This window comes from Rissa tridactyla, chromosome 13 (assembly GCF_028500815.1).
Source record: "Rissa tridactyla isolate bRisTri1 chromosome 13, bRisTri1.patW.cur.20221130, whole genome shotgun sequence".
NCBI lineage: Eukaryota > Metazoa > Chordata > Aves > Charadriiformes > Laridae > Rissa > Rissa tridactyla.
Genome location: NC_071478.1, coordinates 4,038,607 through 4,046,875, shown reverse-complemented (window position 1 = coordinate 4,046,875; position 8,269 = coordinate 4,038,607).

The window sequence follows — 8,269 nt, the reverse complement described above, 5'->3', positions numbered from 1 at the left end:
GCTGTCCCCACCCTGGGTCACCCGCTGTCCTCCGCCGCCCTCCCCGCCGCCCCCAACTCCTTCCAAGACGTTGAGTCACTTCCCTTCGTCAAATCTGGCTCCCAAACGCTGCCGCTGCTGCTCGGGGGCTGGTTTCCCCGATGGCTTTCATTACCACCAGGATGCAGCAGCTGCTTCCAGGCGGCACCCCCAGCCTGCTCCGCGGTAGTGGCTCCATCACCCCCCCAGCCCTTTTAACACGGGAAAATAAATTCTTTTGGGGGAGCACAGGGGGGCTGCCAAAAGCACCAGGTTCCCCCAGGCAGGAGGGATGGACAAGGCTGGATGCAGGGATGGGGCTCAGAGGGAGCCTGGTCCCAAACGGGGAGGAGATCAGGAGGTTTTCCGGGGCAGCCCCCGGTTTGGGAGCACTGAGGAGCGCAGCCCCCACCCACGCAGAGCAGGAGGTTCGGATAACCCTGCTCTTGATGTGGCACCGAGAAAATCCCTTCCCTCCCCGCGCAGCCCCCGCGCTCCTCAGCCGCAGCGTTTAACCCAGCTGGGAGAAGAGCCAGCGCAGGGTTCGGAGCCTCGGAAGCACAAGGAGGTTTTGGGGTGATGCCCCCACTTCACCCTCCTCCTGCGGCAGGACACGGCCCGGGGAAGGAGCAGGATTCGCCCCATCAGGACACACCAGCATCAGCTCGAGCGACACTGGCGCTGCCCTGGGTTTGCCACCAGCCAGTTCGCCCATCTCCCTAGCAGACAGGAAGTTCATACATAAAGGGTAATTAATTAAGGTTAATTAATTATTCTCAGCTGTAAAGACAGCCCGCAAAGCATCCTGTGGACCACGCCAGCAAGGGGGGGTGAAAAATAACCACAAACTAATGTCAAACAGTGTGACTGCAGACCAGCTCCTGGATGCGGCCGAAGAAGATGCGCGGCCCAGGCAGTGCCAGGTGACACGCAGTCCGTGCATGGGACAGGAGCCAGAGGCTCCCAAAAACCACCCCGGGGCATGGCAGGGCTGGGGACGCTCCGCTACCGATGCCCCTGCAGGTGGCCTTGCCAAGGGCCGACCTCGGGGCACAGCGATGCCACGCTGCGATGACAGAGGGGTCCTGAGCCGAGACCCAGCGCAGCCTCAGTTTCCCCAGCAAGGCTGAGCTCTGCAGACCCCACAGCACCGGGACGGGAGCCGAGCGATGTCCCTGGGCAGGATCAGTCCAACCCCTTCCCACCGAGTCTTTCCCAGGCACCTGCTGCTTCCACTGGGCAAAGCGGGATGCAGGATCCTGCTCCCAGGCACTTATTGCTGTGCTTTGCAAGACGGTGAAGTTAAAAACACGCTGACTGGGGCCAAAGTGTCATACCCTGAGTGCCTGCCCTGCGCTGCGGTTTGGGGTTTCCCTCCGAGGTGCTCAGCATCGCCTGCTCAGCAAACCACGGCGAACAGCAGGACAAACACCCCGTTCCCAGGGATGGGGACGGTGCAGAAAGGCCATGGGGAACGGCTCGGGACACGGGGATGGCAGCTCCCGTGGTGATGCCGGGCACCAAAGCCAGAGCCTTTGGCATCGAGCACCTCCCTGGCGAGCACACTGAGTGCCACCCACACCGAGCAAAGCAATTCTAGCTCCAAATTCAGTGTATCGTGAACTGGTGGATTTAGGCTTATTATAACCTCCCAAGTGCCTCCCTGCCGAGCCCAGGGGAAGGACCGAGCCCTGTAGATCCGACCCAGCCCGTACGGATGCTTGCCCTCCTCTGTTCTCCTCCGCGGGTGGTGGGAACCCGCCTGAGTCATCCCGAAGCAGATGTCACACTTAATGTGGAAGAAATCGCATAACGCTTTTCCCTCTCCTAGGGAGCTTTCTCCGTCATCCAGCAGCGCTTTCCCTCGCCCTGGGCAGAGCTGCAGGGAAAACCCACACGAAATGGCTGGGAAGGGACCCGGGTTCAGCTGCGAGGACATGACACGGGGCTCCCACCGCGTTTCCCAGCCCCGTTTCAGGGCTGGGTTTATCCCCACGGATAAGCATCACCCGCCTTTCCCACGGGCGGGCTGTGGGGAGCTCACTCCTCCCGCCCTTGGCTTCGTGACCCACCGCGGTAACGAGTTACGGCTCCCGTTACTGCCCCGCGATCCAAGTGGAAACGAGAACTCATCGCACAAATAGAAAGCCCACATATACAGGATGTCAAATAGACTGCTCGCTTTCCCCATTCCGCTGATTTGAAACAATCACGGGAAAAAAAAAAACCAAAAACCAACCCAGTCCCAACCTTGTGCAACTCGGGGCTTATAAATAGCCACGCGGCACGGGAACCCAGCAGGGCTCCGCACAGCCACGGCTGCGCTGGGATGACGCTGCCGAAACCCGCCGCGGCCCCAGGGCTGTAAACGGCGCTGCTGGTTGCAGGAGGCACCATGTCCCACCACGTCCCACTGCCGGGGTGGGCAGGAGAGGGCATCCCTGCACCAGGCTGCCAGGCTCGCACGCAGAGCTGCTGTTTCAGCCCCAAACCACCCTCTGGGTACCACTGCTCACAGCGCTTCTAGCGTCTTCCAAACCGCCATTTGACTCCAATTTGCAGTGTTTCCCCCCCCACCCCGCCCCAGGCTGTGCCTCCCTCTGGAGAGCACAGTCAGGTACTCCAGCCATGCTCGGGAACAGGAGCGGCACACGCAGGAGAGCGACGGACACCCCTGGGCTGGGGTACGGCTCCAGCACTGCCCCATCACACCCCCCGGCACCCAAAAAAAAACCCCTTTGCAAGGCAGGGCTGATGCAGCAGGTTGCAAATGCTCCCGGTGCACAGCTCTGCTGCCAGCTGGACCCTGCCCATCAACAGCCCCGTGCATACGCCTACCACCAACCACCCCAAAACGGGCTGAGCCGCTGCTGTGGGTGCAGGATGACCCCTCATCCCTGGTGAGAGTGGCTGAGCCCGCCGGGATGGCAGGGGGATGACGGACGTGCCTGCGCTGGGCGATTTATTGGCAGTTTCTGATTTGCGCGGGAGCTGTCGAGGGCCACCGAGAGCTCCAGGCGCAGGGATGAGGGATTGCTGGGCGCAGGCACTTTGTTTTAGTGTTAAACACCAGCGTAGGACATCCTTTCCAGTATTATCAAGTCACTTGCTTCTTGCCTTCAAGCCCCCCAGCAGGCGACAGACAGGACGTCACCCAGGTGGGGATTTACAAGGAGATGCAGGTCTTCGCATCAAATCCCGGCTGAGGTCTCAGGTGGTTCCCAGAACATCAGTGCTTGGGATGGTCGGATCCAGCAGTACTCCGGGGTCTGTCTCTCCTCACCAGGAAGAGCTTTTTGTCCCCAAAAGAGCAAGGAAAGATTGGGATGAGTGGGATGCTGATTGCTCAGCAGGAACCGTCAACCAGCCTCACCCCTTTCCCACAGGACACCCTGCCTCTGCCCAGAGCCGTGCGAGACGGGGAGAGAACAAGAGTTTCCTACATCTTCCCACCAAAAAAAAAAAAAAAAAAATTATTTGGAGCAGTAAAACCCGAGGAGGAGTAACGATTGCCTTTGCAAAGGGAGAGGCAAGGAGCAGCACCAGGCTCCCGCACACAGTGCTTCGTCCCCCGGGGCTCGTTAGGGGCTCAGGGCACTCGAGAAGCTTCGGTGGGAATTGGAGGACATCGCAGCCGAGATGAAAAGCAGGAGATGAAGTGTCCCGAGCATCACAGGGCACCCTGCCCTGGGCTCCCTGCCTGCAGCCACAGCCAGCGCTTCCCCCACCCCAGGGAGCCAGCCCTGCTCCCCCCCCACCCCTGCCGGCCTCCAACAGCTGCCATGGAAGCAATTAGTCTGGTAACGAGCATGTCATCAAAACGCCAGCCAGGCTCACCTCATCTGTCCCCCGGGGCAGAGCTGAAGGCTTTGGCGTGTCCGCACCAGGCATCTGCACAGCTTTAGGCTGCATTTCTCTCTCCTGCAGCTTGATTCATTACAAAACCGTGGGACGGGTTTGGCTTTTGCTTTTTCCCCCCACGAAGGCCGTGGCTGCCCTGAGGGCAAGCGGTGACAGGGGCAGCGCTGGTGGCCCCGGCTGGCGCGTCCCCAGAGGCAGCAGGGGCTCTCGCCCCACGGCCTCCCGCAGAGCCCTGCTCGGGGGCACATCTCCCACGTGCCAGAGGTGCCTCATCGATCATGGAATGAAATCTTCCTTGGGCACCCACCCCGGCCTGCTTTTGCCCCCCCTCTGCAGGCACTGCCCTTCCAGAGCGCTCAGAAACCAGCCCCCGCCACAAAGCGTGACACCTCCAACAGCCCTTGGGTGAGGAGCTGGAGAAACAAACCGAGAGCCTGGGGCTGATATTTGGGGACCATCCCGCTATTCCCAGGCTCTGACATGCAACAGGTTTCCCTGGGAGCCTCCTGGCCCTCTCCAGGTACAGGGATCCCACAGAGGCTCGTTCCTGGAGCTGATGGTCCAGGATGGGGAAATCACCAGCAGCACCTGCCCCAGCAAAGCTCCTTGTGTCACAGCCTCACGGGCGCTCAGGGTCCCCGCCGCAGCCCCAGGTGTTGCCTCACGGGCTTTATGTAGAGCCAGAAACTTCAACCCAGCTCCGTTTCACCTCTGCTTTGCGGAGGACACTCCGGGAGGGTCTCTCCTACCTGGTTTCCAATCCAGCATCTCCAAGCTGCCTCCGGCTTGGGGGGAGCCGCGGTGGTCCCAGCCTCTGTCCCCAGCAAAGCCGGTGTGAGCCCCCACCACAGCATCCCTGCAGGGACCGTCCCAGGAGGGCGGCAGCTCCCCCCCAAGCCGAGAACCAAACCCCAGACTAACTTCATCCTAGGGCTAGAGAGAGCCTGCCCCCTTCTTATTAAGGTTGCAGGGTTAATTAGCACATGCTGGGGCTTTCTGGGGCGATCAGTTCCCGAGGGCACAGGGGGGTGAATTACTGCCCGGGCTGCAGCTGAGCTCCGGGTGGGATTTGCCTTCAACCAGCCCCGCCTGGGGAGAATAAACCTATTTAACGCATTTTGTATTTCACACCCCAGCCCCTGGATTTTTAAGGCTGATCTCACAGAAAAGATGCAGATCTTGGGGCATTATCCAAAAAGCCATCGCCCCCGCCCACGGGTTTCTCTGCCTTTCACTGCGGGGAGGCGGGGGGGGGGACACGCTCTGATGTCTTGTACTGGGGTTGAGCCTGCATTGCATGGGGTGCGATGAGTAAGAGCCTTCCTCCTCCCTTGCCGGCACTGCCTCCGAGACTGCTCTTGCTCAGTATGGAAGAAGTTAAACTGAAAAAAGTCCGATGAGTTGGTGAAGAAGGAAAGCAAGATGGACAGGTACATATGCCCAGTGCTCCTCTCCGTAGGAGATCAGGATACCTTTAGGAGATCAGGCTAAAAAGTGCCTGAGCACTGGGCAGTGCTGGTTCCTGCAGGAGGATGCTGAGAGGGGCTTTGGAGAGACGCTTTTTGTCCCCGTGGTGGGGGTACGCTGGATATGGCCACGCCTGGGGATGGAGCAGCACAGGGAGAATCCGGGTTGCACATGTAGATGTTACAGGTTATCACTGAGCAGACGCAACCACAGGGATGGGGCAGCAATGCCGGGTGATCCCACAGTCTGCTCCCAGGGAGATGTCTCCACACCAGCATCATCCTAGCACAGCACCTACATCATCCCGGCACAGCATCTTAGAATCACAGAATCATAAATGGTTGGGGTGGAAGGGACCTCAAAGCCCACCCAGTGCCACCCCCTGCCCTGGGCAGGGACACCTCCCACCAGCCCAGGTTGCTCCAAGCCCCGTCCAACCTGGCCTTGAACCCCTCCAGGGATGGGGCAGCCACAGCTTCTTTGGGCAACCTGGGCCAGGGTCTCACCACCCTCAGAGTGAAAAATTTCTTCCTGAGATCTCATCTAAATCTCCCCTCTTTCAGTTTAGAACCATTCCCCCCTCATCCTATGGCTCCCTCCCTGATAAAGATCCCTCCCCATCTCTCCTGGAGCCCCTTTAGGGACTGGAAGGGGCTCGAAGGTCTCCCCGGAGCCTTCTCTTCTCCAGGCTGAACCCCCCCTTCATCCACCTTCACCTTCATCCACCCACCCCAGCACCCCGGAGCCACCTCACAGCCCACAGCAGCGCCGCAAGAGCCGGGCGTTTCTCTTTGCTCAGAGCGGCTGGAGAAATAAAATTATTTTTCTTTATCTTCTCAAAATTATTTTTGTTTCTTGTCCCAGGACAGCATTTCCCCAGAGGTTCTCTAGTTCACTTGCTGCAAACCCAGCGCCTCCCAGCGATGCTGAGACACCCCTGGGCTCTGAAATACTCTGCCGGGCAGCAGATCGGAGCCCCTTTGCCATTTATTTTCTCCCTCGTGTTTCTAATCTCTGGAAACTCAATGGCGCGGCCGTGAGCTGTGGTAAGGACACAGCGGATCCACCCTTAATAAATCCCGAGCTGCGGGAGATGCTTCAGGATAAACCTTCAGCCGAGGAGACTCGTGAGCCGCTGGGTTTCGGTGTGCTCCCGGCCGGGCGTGTGGCACCAGGGCAGGAGATCTCCATCGCGCCCATCTGCAGGACGAGGTTTTAGGTTAAAAACACAAACATCTCAATGCGACCCTTTTTTTTTTAAAGAGGTTCCTTTAATTCTCCCTGTGGGTTCCTTCCTTTTTTTTTTTTTCTTTTTTTTTTTTTTTTTAACAGCACGAGTGAAATTAAGAAACTCCGCGATTAAAACCCCTCACAGCAGAAAGAAAATCCCTCTGCCAGGGAACGGGTCTGGTTCTGGCTGGATTTCATTAAAAAAGGGGAAAAATGAAGTTATTTTCTTTCCCACCAAGGAAAGAGAGGCAGCAGGAGCCGGTGGGTCCTGTGAGCCCTTCATCCCGGCCATGGCCGTACGGATGCAGCGGGGACCGCGGAACGAGGGCATGAAACGAAGGTGGGTGAAGGGGGTGTTCAGTGAGGGACCACGACGACGACGATGATTTCGGCTCCTTTCTGCGAGTTACGCACCCGTTCTTACCCCCGCATCGATTCACCCGAACTCCCCACAGGATCCTCTCCCTGTGTTTTGTTGTACAAGACGAACGGTGAATATAAAATTACATTTTTCACCCCAGGACATCTCTACAAATGTGGAAAAAGCCTTTTCCCATAAGAGACTGAGGGTACGACCCAATCCTTTGGGATTCACGCTCCAAACCAGGTTTCCCCGGGGGGAACCTTTGCAGCCCAGCAAACTCTTCCCTGCTCTCCCCCGCCCGGAGGGTGGTTTGGAAACGGAAAGTTGAATTTCCAAGTGCGATGCCGCACCTTCCTTTCACGGCCTTCATCTAATTTTCAGGATTTTTCTCCCCCAGCTGTTCGGCAGAGGCGGGAGGGAAGGGCCCCACGGCTCCCGAGGGGCAGAGCCAGCTGGCGCGGGGGATGCCGTGCCCGTGTGTGTGCCGTTGTTATCCTTAGCGCAGGTTTAGTGGCCAGGCAGCTTCTGATATCAGCACAGCGCTTCCCCCGCTCTGCTCTCCCAATTCACCCTAAAATTGCTAATTTTGCGAGAACTGAGCGTTTTCTCCGGGTGCCGCGTCGCCCTGAAATCCTTTCCTGTGGAAAAATGAGGCGTTTGTCTCTTTTTCTCTGACTCAAAGTCGATTTCCCTTTTTTTTTAATGCGACATCTTCTGTGGGAAACCACTTCAGGCCAGGTCTTGCTTGCGTCTGCATCTCGGAAGAGGGAAAAAAAGACCCAGCAAAGCCAACCACAAGCTCTGGGTTTGGGAAACGTGAAGACTCGGGCATTTGCGATTGTGCAGAGCTCAGCCGCCTCCTCCGGCCTTCGGCGGGTGCGAGGATGCGGCTCGGTGCCAGCATCCCCGCCCTCCCCTCAGGTCCCCGCTCGCTTCGTTTGGTGGCACAGTGGCCACCAGCCCCTGGCCCTGGGGGAATTTGGGATGGAGAGGGGTCAAACACAGCCCTGCCAGGGCTCCGGCTGTGGATGCTGAGCATCCCCCTGGGGAGAGGGACGATGCCGACAGGTCTGTCGTGGCTGGCGTTGGCTGTGAAACTGCTGGAGCTTAATACGGGCTCATCTTTCACTCTTCAGCGTCACCCTGCAAACCCTCAGGTTGTCCTTGTCCCGCAGCCGGTGCCCCGTGTGCAGGGACGGCAGCCGCCCGATACAAAACACAGAGGGAGGCGAGCATTCCCGTAATCCCACGGCAAACACAGAACCATCGGTGTGACACAGCTGATAAACCCCTCGGGAAATACCCAATTATTAAAGCCACCAGTTGGAT